Consider the following 24,561-nt stretch of genomic DNA (forward strand, 5'->3'; position numbering starts at 1 on the left):
GCAAAGGATATTGCATGGAGATGCCTAAGAAAGCCACAGGAAGATTTTCTAATGAAGACCCTTGGATACAACTACATCAGGTTGATGGGATTGACTCACACATCCTTTTACTTGCCTACGTATATCAGCCAATAGTATGGACTGAAAGCGGATGACCCAGAGGAGTTGGTGAGCTTTTACTCACCCCAAGAATTGTCCCCCTATATTGTTACCTATCTATCCCGTTTATAGTAGGAAAGATATTTTCATGTAATTCACTTGGTAGTAAAATGAGGAGATATTTGGACTTTCATGTTATTCTGATTATTCTAATGAAGACTGGAGTTGTGGAATTGATTATGCCTAAACGTTCCAAACCATAAACAAAAGGAGATTTTCTTTGTGCCAAAGATAGGTTTCCATTCATAAAATGCTAAAATAAAAAGAAAAAACAAACAAACAGGGGGAGGGAAAAAGAAAAAGAAAAAAAAGATATACATGTGTTTGTGCCTGCAGGAACTACAAGAACAGATCCCTAAGAATGAAAGTCCTCATCTGAACCATACTCAGGGTCACCCTCATGGAATGGTGAGGAGTCCGTGGGTGCCAATCCCGAATTTGCCAGCCTCCAGGATAGATCCTGAATCTGTGCATGCCACTGGGCATTCTCCTGCTGGTAGGAGTTGACATGGTTCTCTAAAACAAAAATCCTTCCATCTTGAGTAATATAAGAGACAGACAAGAAAAAGAGTAATAAAAGAAGAAGAAAAAAAAAAAGAAGGGGAAAGATAACTTGTCGATCACCACCTCACACAAGCTCTGATGCATCCTCTTGATCTCGGTATAGACCTCCGAAGACACCTGAGAAGGAGCATATCAGCCAAGGGAGATCGAAAGCCAAGCAAGTGAGGGATGATCAGATACTCACATAGTCATATGGAATAGGATTGGCTATGTTGGGATATGACCAACTTGGGAAGCCATTGGGAAGGGAATGGTGGCTATCCTGAGGGATCCACCCGCACTAGTAGAAGGTCTGGCTTGGGATGGACCAGCAACACCAACATGTGATTGAATAGTATGAGGGTCTGCACGCCGTGTTCTCCCCTGAAAGAACATTAATCAAGGCCAAACATAAAGAAATTGAAGCATAAAGGTGATACTCAAAGGAAGAATAACATACCACTGGACCGTCAGGACCAAAATGGGTGCATACCGTCTCTTCCTTAAGGAAGGTCTTGTAATCCCTATCTTGGTCTAGGAACGAATCATCCCATGTTTCATCGGTCAATTTCTTGATCTGATATGTAGGAATGCACTCCAGACAATGTATGGTCGGTGGATGAAGACAAGAAGAGAAGCGTGTATCAGAATCAGACCATTGGGGTATAACTCTCTCTCCTAAATACCAGGCATGGCCCCAGAAACCCATGAATAGGACTCGGTTCTCTAATAAGTATCTAGCCCGAGTGACTTCATCAAGATCTGGGAATGTAAGAGGATAGAATGTCTCCAAGTGACTTGAAAATTCAACAAAAAGTAAGTACAACACAGAACAAAAGGAAATTTAATGACAAGCATGGCTTACCTATGTAAGACCGTTTAGGAGAGAATGAGTAGTGGTCCCTAGAGGATGATGCCGACCCCTAAGTACTCGGTTATCTCCCCATCTCTTGGCTATGGGAAAAGGTGATGGTCATAGATCTTTCAGTATCGGAGCCATGATCTCCAAATGCTCATAGCACCAGGGCTGATTTAAAAAATCAAAGTGAGGAAATAAAACCAAATGAAAAGAAATGGCTACAAGGATGAGATAATACCAGGAGGATGTAGCCCGGTCCCTTGAGACCTCGGTCTCCATATGATAGCAGGTCCAGAGTCTATAGAAAGTATGCATAAGTGGCCACACCCCAATCCCAGGTGTCCACTTTCTGAATATTTCAGAAGAAAGCAGCCATGAGAATGTCCACCCCACCCGGAGGTCACTAAAGAGGCACGGACCCACAGTAAATAGAAGGACAAAACGGGTCACCTGCGCAATGTTACCAGGATTCACCTACAGGTCTAACCTCCACTAGCAGGCACTAATCTCGCCTAAATGGATATCTTTTTGGTCGGCCTAGATATCAATGCCTGTTAGATTCATGAACTCCTGTGCTATCAAAGTCTTAGGAAAAGACAAGGGTCTCCCTCCAAATGGTATGCTTGTCAGAGATAAAAGCACAAAGGTGTAATGGTAATCTTGCCAGTAGGAAGATGAAAGGTGTGAGTGCTCAACCACCACCGCTCTATCAGGGCCCCTATCAATGCCCGGCTGAACTTCCTAGTCTCTATGGAAGCCAATCGACTCAAGTATGATGAGTTAACCAACTCCTTCACTCTGTGGGGGAGTATCTTGTACCAATCCTGAGCTATTTTTGGATGACCATATCTGGCCAAGGTCAGTGGTACTCCCACATCGTGCTCCTAGGATAAAAATAAAAAAATAATAATCATAGTAAAAAAAACAAGACAATAATAAATGAATAAAACACAAGGACTTACCCATTTGCCCCATACTAAGTTGCAAATATGATCCTGAGTCTCGTGAAGTGTTTGTTCGGTGTACCAATCCGTCTCTTCCCCTTGAGAAGAATTGCTGCAACCATCCAGCCGGACCTCTTTGCGAGTCTTTCTCTTTCTGCTCTCAGCCATATTTTCCAAAATTACAAGAAACCACAAGAAGTTTCACAATTTGTGAAAAAGCCCAAAAATATGTCAAATTCTCCAAATGACTCCTTCCTCAAGAACTATGAAGATCTTCAAGAAGAAGATGAAGAACTTCAAGGGAAACTTGAAAAGAACTTCAAGGGAAACTTGAAGATCTTCGAAAAAATTTGAAGAAACCCGAAAAAGTGCAAAAAGCTTCGAATCTTCAAGGAGATTCAAAAAATCGACCTCACTCGCTCACAAATCATTCCCAACTGAGAGAAATCGAAATAGGGAATGAACAGGGGGGGACCATTTTATGGGTAAAAAATTTATTTTCTCAAAAAAAAAAAAAAATTGAGATTCCAATTCCAAGGTGTAAATTAAGGATTCTTACCACAAAATGCCAAATTCAAAATAATTTCTTGTGGTAGATGAAAATTATATCACATGGAAGTGGAAGGTAAAAAATCAAAGGGAAGGTGAAATATAAAGCAAATTTATGTGGTAGGTGAAAATTATATCACATGAAGAGGGAAGGTGAAAGTCAAATCCCATTGGTAGATAAAATTGTTGTAAAAATCAAAAGCAAAAGAGCAAGATTCCAAATCAAAAGCAAAGAGCAAGATTCCAAATCAAAAAGGTAAAATTCAAGACTCCAATCTCTTGGTTCAAATTCAAGAATCCCAATCAAGGGACATGAAATAAATCAAGAATAGAAACAATCTCATTGACCCGACCCCAAGTGGCCCAATTTCATTGAATTGGCCCCAGGTGGCCTCATTTCATTAGACTGGCCCTAGGTGGTCCAATTTTATTAACCATTGCAAATAGGCAAATAGGCAATCCAGGTAAGTCTCAAAATATAAAGTAGTTAAAAGATATTACCCATTGCAACTCCGTCATTAATGAGTAAAATGATAGTAGTACATGCTCCGGGTGACAAAATGTGGTCGTTCTTTTCTTTGCCCTTCGGTTGTTGGCACAAGCCTCGGCCAAAGAGGGGTATTCTGTAGATACCTAATTTTGTCACCCCCCTTTGGCTATGATGAATTGTGGATCTTGGATGTGTCTTCTTGCTTCCAATCGATAGAGATGATAATTGATTAAAGGAAACCCATAAACATGCCCTGCTCACCCAAAACCCCAAAAATATCATGCGGGAGGGAAGAGGGCCCAATTATGACTTTTCATATATGAAGGAATCAAGTCAGAATGACCATACAGATGGGTAGTACTTGGAATCATGATTCCAACAATATGTGGTACATCAAAATTGGACTGTCAGATCTCTCACAATCTTTCCTAGAAAATCACATGTTTGCATGCATGTAGCCCTGCCTGCCTTGTGCGCGTAGCCCCAAGCATGCTAGCCATCTAGCCCCATGCACCCTATGCACAGCCTCGTGCTTGCCAACCAACCAGTCCCGTGCATAGCACCAAGTGCCCCTGCAAGCACGTCGCACGCCCCCTCACGCACGTTGCGCACACCCGGCAGCTAGCTTTGTGCCCCCCGCATGCACACTGTGTGCCACCGTACGCATGTTGCATGCCGTCACTAGCCAGCCCTGCATGCCCCCGCACGCACGCCACACACCCCAATGTGCATGCCACGCACCCATGTGCCCCCGCACGCATGCCGTGCGCCCCCATGCACACCCTGCCTGCACCATGTGCCTTGTGCCACACACACCTTGTCTGCCCCATCCACCATGTGTCGCACACCACTTTCAATCTCCCCATGCACACCCTGCCTACCATATACACCCATGAATGCCCCAGCCACCCCTGCCCAGCCTCGTGTACCACCGTCAATGGCCGGAATATATGTTCCACTGACCTATTGGGTGAAGAGATTCTCTCTCCACCCACTTATGCACTTTACACTCTCTCGCTAGCATACCCTATGCCGAAACCTCCTATTGGTCCAAAAAGGTATACTTTTACCTTATTAGCCCAAAAAAACTTACTTTATCCCTATTAGTCAACGAAAATCACATCCCACCTCATTGGTCCAAAATTCAATACCATTGGTCTAGAAAAACCAATTTTTCCCCCATTAGCTAAGAAAATTCTCTTTTTCTCCCCATTGGTTCAAGAATCCTATAAATACCCCCTCCCTTTGGATTTACACACCAAAAAGCACCAAGTCTCTTAGAAGCATCCATAGTAGAAGAAGCTCTGCCCTCTCTCCTCCCTTCCCCCCCTTTAGGTTTTTCAAGTCTTCGGAGAGATCTTCATAAGATTAGAAGTGATCTTCGGGCCTTCAAAATTCTTCAATCCCTTGCCTTCTTTCAGTGAGTTTTTGTGTGGAAAAATTTTCCCCTTAGTCTCCCACCCCCTTAAGGTTCTTCAAGTCTTTGGAGAGATCTTCGTAAGATTCTTTCGTATCTTCGAAGTGTTCTTTGGGCCTTTGAAGTTCTTTAACCATTTAGGTCTCAGCCCTTTCCCAGCAGAAGCTCTGCCGAATTGATACTATAGTCAAAATCAAAAAGTAACCGTTCTTAGTCAGAACTCTATCCAATCAACATCTACCAAGAAAGGAAGTTGGAGGTCAATACCATCTTCCCTTGAGCCAGGAAAAGCTAAAAGATAGTTTGTACTAGCAGAAATCGGGGTCCCACCCTTCTTGACTTGAAACAGGGGTCAAGCTCGGGTATAATCTCTCACCCAAATTAGCATAATGCAGACTCTATATGGACCTTGTTATAGTGTACATAACCTTTTAAATTCATTCAATGTACATACGAGTGATAATTTAGCCATGCATGTGGAATAGGAATAATTATGGAAAATGTTCGTTCTCAAGCATCTAGTAGGAAGACCGGTTGAACGGGTAGATTGGGTGCCTAACACCTTCCCAATTCTGTAACCTGACACGTACCCTAAATCTCTAGACCGGACCAACTTTCGGCCCATCTTCTTAGGAATTGGTCCCATCCTCGGGTCCTAGGTGCATAATCCTAGGCGGTGACTCTAAACCCCTTTTTACATGATCCCAATCCCCCGTATTGGACCATCATCAAACCTCGTCTCAATGACAAACTTTACATTCCTGCGAAATAGGCCTCCACGTATCTTCAACCTGTGATACGGTGGTGTGGGCCCCATAAAAAATCACACACGACACTCCCCTCCCCAAAGAAAGAGAAAAAGAGGGGAGAGGGCCAAAGGAAAAAGAAGGTCTTCTTCTTCCTTTTTTTTGGCTGCTACCCTCACACACGCCCCTACCTACCCCACATGCCCTTGCCTGCCCCGCGCTCCCCTGCCTACCCCGTGCACCTATACCTGCCTTGTGAACCACCTACCCACCCTCGTGTGCCACCATCAATGGCCAAAATATTCTTTCCAATGATTGGATTGGTGAAGAAATTTTTTCTTCACCCGCTTGTGCACTTTACACTGCCCCGCTAGTGTACCCTACACCGTAACCTCCCATTGACCCAAAAAGGCATCTTTTTACCCCATTGGACTAAAAAAAAATTACATTTCACCCTTTGGCCAAAGGAATTTACCCTTTCCCCCATTGGTCCAAAAATTCTTGTTATCACCCCATTGGTTTAGAAAAATCACTTTTTAACCCCATTGGCCAAAGAAATTCCTCTTTCCTCCCCATTAGTTCAAAAAACCTATAAATACCCCTTCCCTTTGCTTTTACACACTCAAGCCTCCTAGGAGCATCCCTTGTAGAGAAGCTCTACCCTCTCCTCCCCTTCCCGCTTGAGGATCTTCAAGTCTTCAGAGAGATCTTCATAAGATTCAAAGTGTTCTTCAAGCCTTCGAAGTTCTATAATCATCTACCTTTTTTGAGTGAGAATTTGTGTAGGAAAAATTTTCCCTTAGTCTCTCACCCCCTTTTGAGGTTCTTCAAGTCTTCGGAGAGATCTTTATAAGATCCAAAGTGTTCTTCGGGCTTCAAAACTCCTCAATCCTTAGAGTTAGCCTATCCCCAGCTGAAGCTTTGTCGGAGTGCCACCTCAGCCTAACCCTCCCATAGCCTATCCCTAGCGAAAGCTCTACCAGAGTGCCACCTCAGTCAAAAATCTGGAAGTAGTTCATCCCTAGCGAAAACTCTGCTAAATTGACAAATCAATCAAAATCCGAAAGTAACCATTCCTAGTCGGAACTCTATCCAAACATTACCACAGTTAGCATCTCTCGAGAAAGGAAGTTGGAGGTCCCCTGAGCCAGGAGAATCCGTAAGCTAGTTCATGCCGGCACTAATCAGGGTTCCACCCCTCTTGACCCAAAAACAGGGGTCAAGCTCAGGTATAATTCTTTACCCAAATTAGCCTACTGTAGACTTTATATTGACCTCATTTTAGTGTACATAATTATTTAAATTCATCCAATGTATATATGTGTGATAACTTAGCTATGCATGCAGAATAGGAATAATTGTGGAAAATGTTCGTTCTTAAGCATCTAGTAGGAAGACTGGTTAAACCAGGTCGATTGTGTGCCTAACACCTTCCCAATTTTAACACCTGACACGTACCCTAAATCTCTGGACCAGACCAAGTTTTGGGCCCTTTTCCTAGGAATTGGGCCCACCTCTGGATCCTAGGCCTATAATCCTAGGTGGTGACTCCAAACCCTTTTGTATGATCCCAATTCCCCGTATTGGACCATCATCAAATCCCGTCTCAAAGATGACCTTTACACTCTTGTAAAATAGGCCTCCACGTATCTCCAAGCAGTGATACGGTAGTACGGGCCCCATAGGTAAGCACACACTACACACCCCTCCCTGAGAAAGAGAAAAGAAAGGAGAGAGGGTCGGGACCCCAAAAGGTCTTTTTCTGGCTGCTACCCTTATAGTGGCGACTCTACTGGGGACTTGTCAAGCTTCCAACACTAGATGCTACCATTAAATGTAAGAACATTTTTCACCACATCTATTTGAAAACATGTTTGACTAACCCCATGTTTGTAATTATACTCGCTAACCGCATCGTGCATCGTGCATCGTGCATCGTGCATCGTGCTTGAAGTGAAATCATTTGGTGAGGGACTCCCTGTTATGCCCGCACCCTCAGGGAGGTTAGTGCATGTCATGGAGAATACTCTAAGAGAAAATGGTAGCCACTTCCTGTACAAGGGTATGGGCTATTGTTAAATGGCAAGGATGTTCGTAATTGTACCAGTACCCTTGGGGAGGTCTGTGCACTTTATGACATTCTGAGATCGAATAATAATATTCTCACATTACACTTTTGCACACAATCACTCGTGGTTCCACCACCCCATGGCCAGTTGTTTAACCTTATGTATAGTCACGAGTAATGGGCAAGGAAGTCACCCCCTTGATCTCATACCTCTGGGTATATCAAAAGGATTATGTACCTCACATATATAGATTCTGTTAAGGAAGCCTTATCGGTCCTATTGCATCCACTGCATACTCACATTATGTAGGAAATAGATGGACAATACTAGGAATGCCACAAGCTGATCTATAGAATTTATTTGAGGCCTTGAAAAGGAATCTTCCTATAATACATTCTAGTCATAAAGAAATGCTCTCCTAAGTGGGTTTCAGATAAAAGGTGTCCTTTCTCCTTAGAAATGAAATATGGATGATTTGGTATGTGCGACTCTGGGGTGATGCCCGTCAAAGTCCCGTAAAATGCCAAATTATCTAAAAGATCTGAGGAAACTAGGAGGAAGGTCACCTAGTGGGGTAAGATTAAGGAAAGCATGGCTTTATTGACGGAGAATGTCTTAATAAGGATATTCTGGTCAAGCCATTTGTGTGAATCTCCCGCTTATGACATTGAGTGGACTAGGGGTATCAACCCCTACCCACTCCCTATCTCTAAGTGGACTAACTTTAGATGGATCAGCGGTTATTAATCTAGTGGATGAATGAACAAGGGGTTAGGGATACAAGAATCCTAAAATAATTCACTTTTGATTCAGGCACAATTCCACATCTCAAGTATTCCCCGCAATCCATTTGGACACATCAGGGTATTCGGTTGACTCGATTAAGTCCAGCATCACCTCCATTGTCTCTCTGAGACTATCTATTGCAAAGTGATTACAACCCAGTTCACATGGATTCACACAACCCTGAATCATTGAGCAAGCATGGGTCCACCTCGTAGAGACCTTGCAGGCAGAGATGCCCAAGGTCAAGAGTGGTTTAGCTCAAATATTGCACATGCTCTGAAACCCTCTCAAGGCTAAACCAGCACAAGCTACAAGAGAGTTGGATCAGAATGGACCTATGAGTCATCAGGGGACTTCTTTCCAAGTTGACTTAGGAGAACCATAGCAAGTCAGGCCAATCGGTCAACGAGGAGTTTCACCTACCCGTCCGAATGGTCAATGAGGAACCTATTGCCGGGTTCCTCCACCTAGAGTAATGATTAAAGATGAGGAAGAGGAATGAATGGCATATGTCCAAATGGAACCTTTGGAAATGGAGAAAGAAATAAAAATTAGAGAGCAATTAGAAAAGTTAGAAAATCTAATCTGAGTAGGAAAGAGTTTGGAAGGTCAAGTGGTGGAATCTGATGTGATGAGTTTCTTCTTCGGGGTAAGAATTCTCGAGAAATTCAAATGGCAGACTGATATATTTGATGGGTCAGGGGACCCCAAGGCTCATCTCAAAGTCTTTCTCAGCATCGCCAAATCATAGCAACTTGCTGACATCCAAATGGGGCAAGCATTCATGTTAACCCTATCAGGACTAGCACTAAGGTGGCTCACACAGTTGGAGTCATCCCAAACCCAAAATTGAACAACAGTGGTGAAAGCTTTCACCAAGCAGTATCCATATAACACCGAAGTAGATGTGAAGCATCGGGAGCTTGAGACGTTGAGACAACAACCCAAAGAAGGATTCATCGCCTTCTTGATGAGGTTTAGGGATAAGGCCGCCAAGATGGCAGATCGGCCTTCAAAAGCAGAGCATGTAGAAATGTTGATTGAAAACTTGTCAAATCCTTATTTTGATGTCCTCTATTACCAACACCTATAAAATTTTGATGCCTTGATAGCCACTGATACACATGTGGAAAATAGAATTCTAAGGGAAGCTCAGTATCAGAGATCCTCCCAAGATGCAGGAAAGAATACCCGGGTTGGATACAGAAAGGGTCCTGAAACCAATCTGGTAGGCGTAGTCCAACAGTTAGTCTCACCTGTTACCTCTTCACAACCATTTGTGATACAAGCAGATACCCCTGCTTAGAAGGCTTCTCGCCTAAGGAGACAGTTCACTGATTTGGGAATGCCCATAATAGCAGTGTATGAAAAGCTAAAGAAACAGGGATTACTAGGTATAGTGGCTCCAAGAGTAATCAGCAACCCTTCTGCAGCTTGGTATAAGGACCATGAATATTGTGCTTACCACACTTAGAAGGGGGCACAACACTAAAAGATGCTTGGGTCTATAACCCGTAATCCACGATTTAGTAGACAACGGGACTATTGAAGTCAAGGTCAAGCAATCTCCTAATGTCAATACCAATCCACTCCCAGATCATAGAACCGTCAACATGCTAGCAATGATGGATGAATGGAAAAATTGAGATCGTCAATTCTTCGATCCAACCTATTTTATTAAAGATTCTAAGAAGTACCATGAGGAGAGGCATGTTGAGTGGAGAAAGAAGTTCCTGTTGGTGAAAAGATAGTCCCCTCCTTCGGAGTTAGTAGGGCACATCAATGGTTTCGTTAAGGATGCTTGTCAAAAGGAGTGCGACTCCTTTCGAAGGGCCATTTACATGTATCAGTCAAATAAGCACTTTTCTCATCCCATGTTTTATGATCATATGAACAACCTAGATGAAGAATCAGCAGAGAGTGATCCCACTCAACTCATCGTACCCCGAGATCGGAAGAATCACATGAATGCCTGCACTTACAGGAAAGCCATGAGTCAAAAGGCCAGAGTCATGAGAACTCCAAAAAGAGAAGAGTCATCAGAAGAAGAATTAGAAGATCAAGCACTTGCCATTCCTCCTTTCTTATCATTAAGGGGATCCAATGTACCATACCTTCAACCTCCACCATATTACCAACCTTTACCACACCATCAACATTTTCCATACTACCAACCTCATTCATATCACCAACCTTCACCATACTATCAAGGAGAAGGAACTTCCTCATCTTATCACCCCCTATCTTCATCACAATACCCTATCTCTAATATCACATCACCTTCATATCACCCTGCCTCCTATCCCTGACCACCCTCATACCAATCCCAGTCCCAAGGTTCAGTGGATAACCCGAGAGAAGAATGGATAGGCGGATACAGTTGGAAAGGCATGCTTACGCTACCAGATTCTCCAAAAATAACCTCATTAATAGGTTCCGTGAATGTTTTAGGAGAAAATCAAATGTTGATCCCACTTCTCTAATTCAGAGAACCTTACCTCAGGAAGACAATCCAGATGCAATTGAAGGAGTCAAGGGTGACCTCCTCAAAGTAGTAATGGCATTGACAATAGGGGAACAAATCAAAGAACACACCTCCTTAATCCACATCAAGAGTGATACAGAAGATGATGAGTCTGGTCTAATCCGACTTCGAGCTAATGAGGTCAAGTCTGGCCCTATAGAAATCTTTCAGTCCATACACTCTGAATACTATGAACATTTGGATGTAGGAGAATTCGGGGGTCATGAGGAATTTGATAAAGAACCGAGTGAGGGGGACATCAGTGAAGAAGAGGATGATGATGGTGATGATGACGACAAGAGTGAGGATGGGGATGATGATAATGACTCTAATTCTTGAAGTGATGATGAGAACTAGGACTGGGATGACAATGATTACCATAGACCTTGGGACAATAATGAAGATGATGAGTCTAGATAATATTCACCCAGAGATCCTAGAGGGTATTTTGTGTATGCAATATACAAAGATGGCACGATGAGTGACCCTACCGATGCAATCCAATCAGCACTCAAGATTCACATGGAAGGAGATGAGCCGACATCAGATTCAGAAGGTAGTGAAGAGTATGAGATCACTTTTGATGGTGAAGTAAATCCTTAGCAGGATACATGAGTTATGTCTATAGTCGTTTGGTTAAGCTAAAACTCAAGGCCGATGAAATTAATCAAATGTTTAATAAAGTGGCCATCAGTGAACACTACTACACCAAGCAATTAAGAAACCTTGAAAAAGCAAGGGGATATGACACACTTGTAGAAATGAGAGACACAACAGTTACATGCCTTTCTAATGTAGTTAAGAAAGAGCAAGCCAGGGCTCTGGAGATTTGCAGAGGACCTCAACTTCTGTCACACCCCACCTTAAAGTAGACCCAATTTACCATTAGTAATACCGGCGGTATGAGTAAGACACGTACCTGTCTTATCACCTACCAGGATCTCTGATAGTAGTACCTTAACATATTCACAATCTCATAACACAAACCAATATAAGCAGTGGAATCAGAGTATAGTAGCAGAATTTATAAATAAAATGGGAAAAACATCTAATGGTAATATAATAGCAATAACTGAGTTATTCTGTTACATTCATCCATGACATATACTATAATCTCGAAAAATATACAATTCACAACTATATCCAAAAGTATTAAAAGATGATATACAATCTCACGGTGCGGCATGAGCACAGTGGTCGCAAGCACAGTCCTGGTCGTGTTCCTCCGCTTCTGGCATCCACCAGTCGCTCACACAGTACTCTGACCCAAAAGATACTAGATCACCCACCATCGGCACCACAATACCTGCATCATCCTCTAAAAAGGGGTGTACACGTGGGGTGAGCTTTCCAACTCGCTCAGAGAGGGGTGGGGTCAAGCACATCCAAGTAAGTCAATAGCAGTAGAAATTTATGATGCATGATTGTAAAAATTAAACACATAGTCCATGATGCTCGTGATGCAGTTCATTTATTTATTATCCACCTAACAATACAAACTAAGTCTAGTAAATGCTACTACAGTGCATTGGCTGTATCCCTCGTCTTGAAAATGACATCGACTACACAGTGATAAAAACCCTAGCCGTGATTAGAAGCCTATCGGTCGCCGTATGCATCCATGGGTCATCCATCAAACCCCTGATAACCCCCTCCTGGCAGTCATGGCACCGGTAACACATTGGCCAAGCCGGACAGGTTCCCACCTCTGGTAACAATCACATCATACCAGAATGGGTTATCCAATAACTCAACCCCTGTTGGAAATGGTGCGTAGCATAGGGAGTGATACCTAACCACTTATATACTACATGCCTTCATAATGATACAGTTAGTATGGATTACACGATACCGGAGAGACCTCGGCCACAAAGTGTAATCCATCTCCAAATACAGTCCCCAGTACACGATACCAGAGAGACCTTGGCCACAAAGTGAAACTCGAGACCATTTACCTAATCTAGAATACAAATAGCAGTTGAGTATGGACTACGCAACACCGGCAAGACCTCGGCCACGAAGTGTATCCATTTCCAAATGTAGTATCGGGGTACATGATACCAGCGAGACCTTGGCCACAAAGTGTAACCCACGACCACAACTAACTCTAATGCACATAATCAATGCATGAATGCAACATACATATGGCAATCACGGCATCGGTACCACCTCGGCCACGCCAGATTCCATCTCACACACACACACATCCAACATACATTCCATACAATTCATATCATGATCGTAAAATGACAATTTCAATTAAACATATAATTCTAAGCATGTGAGAAATGTAATAAATAATAAACATTTCAAAAATAAACACAGTCCATCCCTCACCTATTTTACGATCGGTTATGTTTGGGTTCAAGTACGGCCATCGATTGATCAATCCAATTCCAGCTTTGGGGCATGTGCATGTCACTATCCTAGACACAAAGGAATCGTACATCAGTACCCATTGGAAACATCAGGAGGGACCCACACAGGTCACCTCCAAAATATACAGACACTGTCACCGAAAACACCCACCGAAAACAGGGCATTTCCACCAGAAATATCAATCTTGTTTCTAGTGGACATGATAGAGAGAACATTAGGCTCATTTTTACACTAGGAAAAACCCACTGGAAATAGCTACAGTGCTTCCTGTGCCATATTTTTGGTGGACACAGAAAGGTCCAACTCGAATTGGGGCTTTCTGGCTCGGGCCCAATTGCCAGGATTTGTTCCGTGGAGTTTGTAGGGGATGTTTCTAGCATCATTCTAAGATAATAAAATTTCATTTCCACTAAGCCGTTTGGGAGATATGTCGATCAAAAGATCAAAACCCTAGTTGGTCTTTTGGCATTACATGTTGCCAGAGCTCACCGGGCTTGGTTCGAGCTCGGTAACAACACCTAGAGGGTAGAACACCCATCCTAAAACCATAACATGGTGTGTGCGCCAAGATTCCATCCATACCTAGCTTTCCCTAGGTCAAAATGAAGAGAGAGAGAGGCATGGGAGGTTATACTTACCTCCAGCGGCGATTCCTGCAACAAGGCGACAGCCAGCACCAAGGTAGGCCTTCAGTCCTTGCTCCTTCCTTTTCTTACTCCTTCCTCTCTTCTTTGTCTCCTCTCCTACATTGGGCACAAGGGAAATAAGGAATGAATCCTCATTTCCTAACTTATAACTTAAGTTGGCCCTAAGGGCCTGTTTGGTTTGGGCCTCTTTTGAACGGATCGGCTTAAAATGAGTTTTGGGGCACGAGGACCCACACATTTAGGTCCATAAGGTATTCACATCAAGAGAAAGGTGTGAAGGATGATTTGGGATCATCCAGAACCCTTCACAATGCGAGTGGCGGGACCCACAGGCAACAGAACCTTGACAGCAACCAATGTACCCACCGGAACAGGCACCGGATTCATGCCCAGGCTGCTTCCGGTGGCTTGTTTCTAGTGGTCATGACAGCCTCCTGTCTTGATAGCTTGCTGTCCTAGGGTTGGTCTTGCACGGTTGGTTACCCTCGGTTATGCCCAAGGATTCTCGGTAATTATGATGCATGCCAGAATTTAAATGTGGGGAGTCGGGTCACTTACCGTCTGGGATCGGAAGGTATGAATCCCCTCCAGTTAGATAGGCATGAAATGCATGAACACGTAGGGTCATCTCTACCCCTTCGGAAATGCGTAGCCACGAACCAAACTTTGTCGTACCTTTGATCTCCAATCCAAGGCCTGTCACAACAATTCAAATTTGATCGGATTAGGGCACGGGTGTAACAACTTCCCACCCCAAGCATGGAAGAAGAGTTCAAAGAAGAAGATGCTCCTTTGGTAGGTATAATTAGCATAACAAATAGAGATGATGAAGATTGCTATCCCACAAAGATTATTGTAAAGAAACCTATCAATGTAATGGAGACTAGAAGCGGAAGAGACTGCAAGGGCAAGGCCCTAGCCGTAGAATAGTCGAGGACTAATAAGGCAGGAACAAGTGGTTTGAAGGAAGAATCAAAGAATCCAATCTTGGCTCAGCTTAAGTAGGCCCAGGACAATATCTCAATTTGGGGATTATCGATGGCCTCCCCTTCACACTATGAAGCAGTTTTAAAGTCCCTCACTATTGTGCAAGTGCCGATTGAGATAGATCCAACAGATCTCATACAAATAGTAGGGGAAACCTATGCGTGCAGTCATTGATGTTTTTAGAATCCGAACCCCCCAAAGGAGCCAGGCACAATAGGGCTTTGCACATCACAGTAGAATGTATTGAAAAAATCGTGCCTCAAGTCCTCATTGACAATGGCTCTACTTTGAATGTTCTACCTTTGAGGTCAGCCAAAAGCATCGGCATCAATATGGAAGAGATGAGGCCATCAAACCAGGCAATATGGGCATATTATAATACCAAAAGAGAAGTCCTTGGAATCCTCACTCTTGCCGTGATAATTGGCCCGATGAAGTTTGACACTGATTTCCATGTCGTTGACATACTAGCATCTTTCAACATGCTCCTAGGAAGACCTTGGCTGCATCATGTAAGGGTTGTAGCTTCTAGCCTCCATGAAAAGATGAAGTTCATTCATGAGGGGAAAGTGATTACAATATCTGGAGATACCGAAGTGGTCAACACCTTAGCCAACGTTGAAAAGGGAGAGGAACAAGACCATAAAGTTTGATTTAGTGGATTTGATTTGGAAGTGACTTGTGCGGCCATCACCAAGGAAGCACCAGAATAAAAAATCCCTACTGACTATGAAGCTATCTGGAGCCCGCCGGTGAGTCAAATGATGAAGAACATGCAATACTTTTCTGGAATGGGACTAGGGAAGTATCATCAAGGTGTCTTAAGGCTACCTACCTCGGTGGTGAGCAAGGGAGCGGTCTAGGGTACGGTCCTCCAACCCTCTGACCAAAATGTAACAATATCAGCCAGGGGCAAAAGATACTAAGAATGACAAGGAAAATATCCGCCTCTTACTATCCCACCCTCAATGGGTATTTTGTAAGGGAAGGAGAAGACTTCCCCTTTTGCAATAATGTTGAGCCATGGTTTGATGAAACCGCTACAAAGATGCAATCGAGATTTAGGGTGTTCTTTCAAGATGAGTTCGACTGGGTGACTCAAGATGTAGAACAACCCTACAACACTGATCTGGTCAAAGGAAGTACCAAGCCCCCGAGTCCTCTTGAAGAGAGAGTGGGAAAAGAAGGTAAGACTCATCTAGAGTACTGATTCAGGCATAGTGCATGCAGACCTCTTGAAAAGTTGGACTTTATAGAAAGGGGATTGAGCAGTCTCCACCAATCCTCACCCCTTAAGAAGTTTGACTTTAGAGAATATGAAATAGATCAGTTTGTATCTGTAATGAAGTAAGCACCTATCAAAGAGAACCATATTAGCACCACTGAAGAAATAGCAGTGACCTTCTTGGAAGAAGAAGAAGGGCCCCTGCCGCATCTACTCATCCATCCAGCCATTGACCCACTCCTGAACTGGACTAGAATTGAGGAGAACTTCAAGTTTACTCATGTTACTGAGACAACCAGTCTGAGTACCACTGATAAAAGCATCAAATCAGTCATCGAGTCTGTAGTCAAGTCTATTGTTGAGTCTTCTGTTTATGACTATGAGTCGGCCTTCCCTCTTGAGGAAAGTCCAGAGTCCATGTATGTTGAGTCTATTACTCCTTTCATGAATGAAACTTTTTATTCCGAGTATGACTTGCCTCCTTTTTCTGATGATGATCTTAATAAATATCAAGAGTTCATAAAACAATGAAAACCAAAGAAAGCCCAACCCATCCATGAGGATACCCTAATTATTAATCTAGGAACCGACCAATGCCTTTGAGAGGTAAAAATTGGTACCACCCTAGATGATGAAGAAGCAGAATAGATGGTTAGTCTTCTGAAGGAGTTCGTCGAAGTCTTTGCTTTGTCTTATGAGGATATGCCTGGTATAGACCCCAATATCATGCAGCATCAATTGCCGACTTATCCTAGGGTAAATTCAGTCTAACAAAAGCTCAAAAGAATGCACCCAAAATGGGGTGAAAAGATCAGAGAAGAAGTTGTGAAACAGTGGAATGCAGGGTTTCTACAAGTGGTGAAGTTACCCCCAATGGCTGGTTAACATAGTACCAATGCCAAAGAAAGATGGCAAGGTATGAATGTGCATAGACTTATGAGATCTTAACAAGGTAAGCCCTAAAGATGACTTCCCATTTACCTCATATTGATGTATTGGTGGACAACACAGTGAGGCATGCTTTGCTATCATTTATGGATGGATTCTCAAGATACAATCAAGTGAGCATGCACCCAGAGGATCGTGACAAGACAACCTTCACCACTCCATGGGGAACCTGTTGTTATAAGGTGATGCCTTTTCGACTAAAGAATGCTGGGACAAGTTATCAAAGAGAACCTACGGCCATATTGCATGACATGATGAACAAAGATGTGGAAGTCTATGTGGATGATATGATAGTGAAGTCAAGGGATCGGTAGGGGTATATGCCTGCACTAAGATGATTCTTTGAAAGAATCAAGAAATATGAGCTAAAGTTGAATCCTCAAAAATGTGTATTCAGGGCAACGACAGGAAAATTGTTGGGATTCTTGGTAAGTGAAAGGAGCATCAAAGTCGACCCTATCAAGGTCAAAGCAATTAAAGAAATGGCCACGCCTCGCACTGAGAAGCAGATACGAGGATTTTTGGGTCACATCTAGTATATCAGAAGGTTCATAGAACAGTTGACTGCGATCTACGAACCAATTGTCAAGCTGTTAAAGAAGGATTAGCCAACGGAATAGAATGACCAATACCAACAAGCTTTTGATAAGATCAAAGGAAACCTCATGAACCCACCAGTATTAACATCACTGGTGGAAGGAGAACCACTTCTGTTGTACTTATCAGTGGGAGAATATTCCATGGGCTCATTGCTAGTACAAAAGGAGACAAAAAAGGGGGTAGAACATGCCATATACTACCTCAGTAAGAAGTTCTTGGGGTATGAGACACGGTACACATCTTTGGAAAGAATGTGTGCTACACTGATTTGGGCAACGAAAAGGCTGCAAAACTACATGGTAGCTTATCCTGTATGTTTGATCTCAAGGATAGATCCAATAAAGTACCTCTTTGAGAAACTAGCTCTTACAGGAAGGATGGCTCGGTGGTCACTATTGTTATCAAAGTTTGACATCACCTATGTTGCTCAGAAATCTATCAAGGGGCAAGCTATAGCCGATCATTTGGCTGCCCACCCCATAGAAGATGGAAGAGCTCTAGATGATGACTTCCCAGATAAAGAGATCATGACAATAGAAGAAGAAGATGTAGCTAGTGAATGGAAATTATTCTTTGATGGAGCGGTTAATCAAAAGCGGTGTAGTGTGAGAATATTGCTCATCACCCCTGATGGCTTTTACCTACCTTAGTCATTCCACCTCGATATGAAGCTTGTGCATTGGGACTGGAGACAGCCTTGACTATTGGAGTGAAAAGGATCAAGGTGTATGGAGATTCATCCATTGTCATTTGTTAGACACAAGGAAAGTGGAAGACTAGAGATGAGAAGCTGAAACCATATCATGAACATCTGGAAGAAGTGATTGGACACTTTGAGAAGATCTCATTCGAATACTTCCAAAGAGATAACAACCGGTTTGCCGATGCCCTTGCAACCTTGGCTTCCATGGTAGAATGCAACCCTATGGCTAGAGTCCGACCATTCTTAGTGGACCAAAGAAGCAGACCCATTTATCAAAATTCGGTGAACTCTCTCGCCATAGATGGTCGGTCTTGGTTTGCTTATATTGTAGACTTCATCAGGGAAAGAAAGTACTTAGTCGAAGCCCCAGAAAGAGAAAAGAAATTTCTAAGGAGATATGCTACCCAGTTTATTCTTCAAGGGGACTTGTTATACAAGAGGTCCTATGATAGAATATATTTGTTGTGTGTGGATGAAGAGCAAGCTAAGACAAACATGAAGAAAATTCGTCAAGGCCTTTACGGACCCCATATGAATGCCAAAATGCTAGCTAAGAAGATTCTCAAGCTAGGATACTATTGGAACACAATGGAAGCAGACTATGTGAGCTTTGTCAAGAAATGCTACAAATGTCAGATATTTTCCAATATCATACACATCCTGGCAACGGAATTGCACTCACTTACTTCTCCTTGGCTATTCTCTACTTGGGGCATTAACATCATTAGGAAGGTCAACCCCAAAGCATCCGCTGGTCACGAATTCATCTTGGTAGCTATTGATTATTTCACCAAGTGGGTAGAAGCTCAGTTATATGCAGTCCTCAACTCTGCTAAGGTGGCAAAGTTCATCCAAGAGAACATCATTTGCAGATATGGAGTGTCTTAAGAGCTGATATTAGATCAGGGATCCCATTTCTGAGGCAAAACTGACAAAATTTAAACAAAGTTTGGTATCAAAACACACCGCTCTACCACTTATAGGCTGTAGACCAATGGGATAGTAGAAGCAGCTAACAATAACATCAAGGTGATCCTACAAAAAATGGCCGAAACACATAAGGATTTGGCGGATAAGTTACCACTTGCTTTATGGGCATATCAGACTTCTGTACAATCCTCGACAGGGGAAACTCCTTTTTCTTTGGTATAAGGGGTTGAGGCGGCTCTACCAGTGAGAATCCTAGTACCATCCCTATGGGTGCTTCTGGATTGTCATTTACCTAAAGGAGAATGGGTGAAGGCCAAACACGATGAGCTCAACTTTCTTAACAAAAGGCGTATGAAGGCCATGGATAACCCAAAGAAATATCAATTGAGAATGGCAAGGGCCTTCAACAAGAATGTGAAGCTTCATCACATAGAAGAGGGTGAACTTGTTCTTCGAGAACAAAGAGCCCCAATTCATGACCCGAGAGGAAAATTCAGGCCCAACTGGAGTGGCCCATTCACTATCAAAGAGATTCTGCCAGGCAAGGCTGTAAAACTCATAGACAACAACGACGAAGAAATACTCGAATTGGTGAATATGGATTAACTCAAAAAATATTATGTCTGATAGGACAAATTGCCCTAACTAAACCATACTTGATTCCTCTCAAGGGATATGTAGGCAACTTGACATATGCTAGTGCGGTCTCAACAATCTCAAGGCAACAAATTGGTTCCTAGATTAATAATCAAGGTATCTAAAAGGATCATCATAGCTTGTGTCCCCCGAGAATCGCCATTTGGCATACAAGACCATTAGGTATCTGTCATTCACCTATGGTTCTCTGAATTCTTATGCAGAATTTCATCCTCCAAAAGTTTCCACCCAGCACTAGTGTATCAAGGCTAGTTCATTCCCCATCCTTGATTAGTAAAAAAAAAAAAAAAAAAAACAAAAATGAGTTTGATGCTACAGAGGTAAAGGTTTGGTTGTGTCAACAACTAATGAGCGATACTTTGAAAAATCATCACATCTCTTCTTTACTTATGATGGTTTCAAGAAAAGTCATGGACTCTTTGGATATGACATTAAGGAAATGGACGATGGACATAAATATAGTGACACTAGGACTGCTAGAATCTACAAGTATGTTAATGCTCAGCCGGATCGGGTGCATAGAGCTACATCAAAATCTGCTCTGACAGGTGCCTTAGTGTTGGGATGCTGATCTTCATGTATTTCGATTTGGGTTCGTTGAAGTCTGTCCAACTCTCGAAAAGTTCTGAGTTTATATGCTACTCCACCTAAGGGCAAGTTGATTCAACCATCTTTGAAGAAAGACTACTCAGAGGAGATTCAGGACTTTTTCAGATGGGAGGAGTCATTAAATATGAAAAAATTGACATTCTGAAGGTGGCCAGGATCTTCATTCAGTACCTGTCACTGGGGGGAATTCATCAGCAAAGATCACAGGATGCTTATCTCTTGTGCATTGATAGCTCACTATGTTCTCCAAACTTCTGGATGTGGTCCACCACTTGTTCTAAAAGAAGTGGTAAAGCAATTAAAGAAAGGAGGAGATATCATTCCTACAGTCCTTGTAGAGACACTCAAAGGATTTGATGACATGATCCATAGCCAAAGGTTTGGACTCGATCATTATCATGGAAGTCCTACTATTTTCCAACTTTGGCTATTTAAAAAAATGAAGCTGACCAGGCTGTTAAATGGATGCCAACCTAGAGTACCAAGATAAGAGGGAAGTCTTAGAATTCAAGCTCATTGTTGATTGGGAGGACTACCTACAAGGAAGAACTGCACGAGATATTGTATGGAGATACCCGGGGAAGCCACAACAGGATATTCTGATGAAGACCCCCGTATGCAACTACGTTAGGATGACGGGATTGACTCACAAATCCTTTTACTTGCCCACTTACATCAGCCAACAGTATAGACTGAAAGTAGAAGACCCAAAGGAGTTGGTGAACTTTTACCCACCCCAAAAACTATCTTTCTATATTGTTACCTACCTATCCTAATAATGGTAGGAAAGTTATTTTCATGCAGTTCACTTGGTAGTAAATGAGGAGCTATTTGGATTTTTGTGTTATCCCGATTATTCCAATGAAGACTTGAGTTGTGAAATTAATTATGCCTAAAAATTCAAAACCATAAATAAGGGGAGATTTTCTTTGTGCCAAAGATAGATTTCCATTCATAAAATGCCAAGTTTGGCAAAAGAAAAAAAATGATGAACAAACATGGCGAGGGAAAAAGAAAACGAAAAAATATACATATGTTTGTATTTGCAGGAACTATATGAACAAATCCCTAGGAGTCAAAATCCTCGTTTGAACCATACATGGCGTCAACCTCATGGAACTTCGAAGAGCTAGTAGGTGCTAATCTTGAGCTCACCAATCTCTGTGTGAGATCCTGAATCTGCATCTATTGCCAGGCATTTTCTTATTGGTAAGAACTGACTTGTCTCATTAAGAAGTTGTTCTCCCCTTCTTGGGAAACATAGGGAATGATCAAGAAAAGGAGTAATAAAGAAGAAGGACAAGACTAAGAAAAGGATGATACCTTGTCAAGCACCACCTCACATAGACTCTGGTGCATTCTCCTGATTTCAATATAAACCTCCGGAGACACATGAGAAAGAGCATTTCAGTAAAAAAAATTCAAGAACCAATCAAATGATAGTGTTTGGATACTCACATAGTCACATGGAATGGGTATTCCGAGAGAAGTGTCTTTGTCTAGTCTAGGATTTAGGAGTTGAGGGATACCAGGATGGGTTGCGTTGGGATAGGACCAGCCCAGGAAACCACGAAAAGGAATGGTAGCCATCCTGAGAGATCCACTTATAAAAGTAGAAGACCTAGCTTGGAATGAGGCAGCATCACCTACTTGTGACTGAGTGGGAGGGGGGATCCACCTGTCGTGTCCTCCACTGAAAGAACATCAATAAAAAAAAAAAAGAGAGATAGATTTGAAATATGAAAAGGATGCTCAAGAGGGGAAACATATCAGTGACCCTTTAAGACCAAAAGGAGCGCAGAACATTTCCTCCTTAAGGAAGGTCCCATAATCCCTGCCCTGATCTAAGAAAGAGTCATCCCATACTCTTTTAGCCAATCCCTCAACTTGATCCACAGGGATGCTTTCGAGGTGTTGCATAGTAGATGGAGGAAGACAGGGAGGGGAGCGATTGGTAGAATCGGACCACTGGGGTGTGACGCACTCTCCTAAGTACCGAGCATGGCTCCAGATACCCCTAAACAGAACACTATTCTCTGTTAGGTACCTAGCCCGAGCAACTTCATCAGAGTTAGGAAATCTAAGGTGCTGAAATGGTCTCCAAGTAACCTGTAAAGTCAAAAAGAAGTAAGTATAGCACAAGGCAAAGGGAAATTTGATACTAAACATGACTTACCTCTATGAGTCCACTCAGGAGAGAGCGGGAAGTGGTCCCTGAAGGAGGGCGCCGACCCCTGAGTACTCAACTATTTCCCCATCTTGTGGCTATAGGGAAGGTTGAGCCTCGAGGATCCTTCAGTAAAGGGGCCATAATCTCTAGGTGTTCATAACACCAGGGCTGAATTGGATGATCAAAATAAGGAGGTGTAGTCAATCAAATAAAAAAGAACAGAAGGAAAAGTGTGAAGTCACTTGAAGAATGTAGCCTGCTCCCTTGAGGCCCCAGTCTCCATATGATAGAAGGCTGAGGGTCAGCAATAGGTAAGTATAGGCGGCCCCACCCCAATCCTAAGAGTCTATCTCCCGAAGATTCCAGAAGAGGGCAGCCATGCAAATATCCACTCCACCTTGGAAATCACTAAAGTAACAATGTGCCACAGTAAATAGAAGAAAGGAGCGGGATACCTATGCGAAGTTACTGAGGTTCACCCCCAGGTCCATTCTCATCCAGCGGGCACTGATCTCACCTAAACGGGCATGTTTCTGATCATCTTGGATGTCAATGCCCGTCAAGTTTGTAAACTCCTATGCTGTTAGAGTCTCAGGAAGGGTTAGGGGCCTCCCCCCAAATGGTATGCTTGTCAAAGCATAGAAGCACAAGGGTGTGATGGTAATCTCGCCGGTGGGGAGATGGAAGGAATGAGTACTTGGCCACCACCGCTCCATCAGAGCTCCCGCCAATGCCGGGCTAAATTCTTGGTCTCCAGTGAGGCCAATCAGTTTAGGTAAGTTGAATCTACTAGTCCTTTAACCTTATGAGGGAGCACATGGTACCAGCCCCGGACCGAATTTGGATGACCATATCTGGCCAATGTAGGTGGTACTCCCTCGTTGAATCTCTAAATAAAATGATAAAAAAATATAATAAATGTATAATAATAAAAAAAATATAAAAAAAATATAATGAATAAATAAAGTGAAATGTAGGACTCACCCATGTGCCCCATGCAGAGTTGCATATGTGGTCTCGGGTCCTATGGAGTGTCTGCCCAATGTACCAGTCCGCAGGGCTATCATCCACCTAGAAAGAAGTACCACAACTCTCTGCACCATCCAGCTGGATTCCTCCCCATGTCCTTCTCTTTCTTCTTTCGGTCATATTTTCCAAAATTACATATAACCCTAAGAAGTTTCACAATTTACAAAAAAACCCAAAAAGATTTCAAATTCTCCAAATGGATCCCTCCTTAAGAACTATGAAGATCTTCAAGGGGAAGATGAAGAACTTCAAGGAAAACTTGAAGATCTTCGAAGAAAATTTGAAGAAACTAGAAAAATGCAAAAAGCTTTGAATCTTCAAGAAGATTCAAAAACCCGGGCTCACCCACTCACAAATCATTCCCAACTTAGAAAAATTTTAATAGGAAATGAACAGGAGGGGGGACCATTTTATGGTTAAAAATTGGTTTTCTCAAAAAAAAAAATTCCAATTCCAAGGTGCAACTCAAAGATTCTTACCACAAAGTAAATTCTTGTGGTAGATAAAAATTACATCACATGAAAGTGGAAGGTGAAAATCAAATTCAAGTGGAAGGTGAAATACAAAGCAAAATCAAGTGGTAGATAAAAA

Source organism: Macadamia integrifolia, chromosome 5 (genome assembly GCF_013358625.1).
Source record: "Macadamia integrifolia cultivar HAES 741 chromosome 5, SCU_Mint_v3, whole genome shotgun sequence".
Classification (NCBI taxonomy): domain Eukaryota; kingdom Viridiplantae; phylum Streptophyta; class Magnoliopsida; order Proteales; family Proteaceae; genus Macadamia; species Macadamia integrifolia.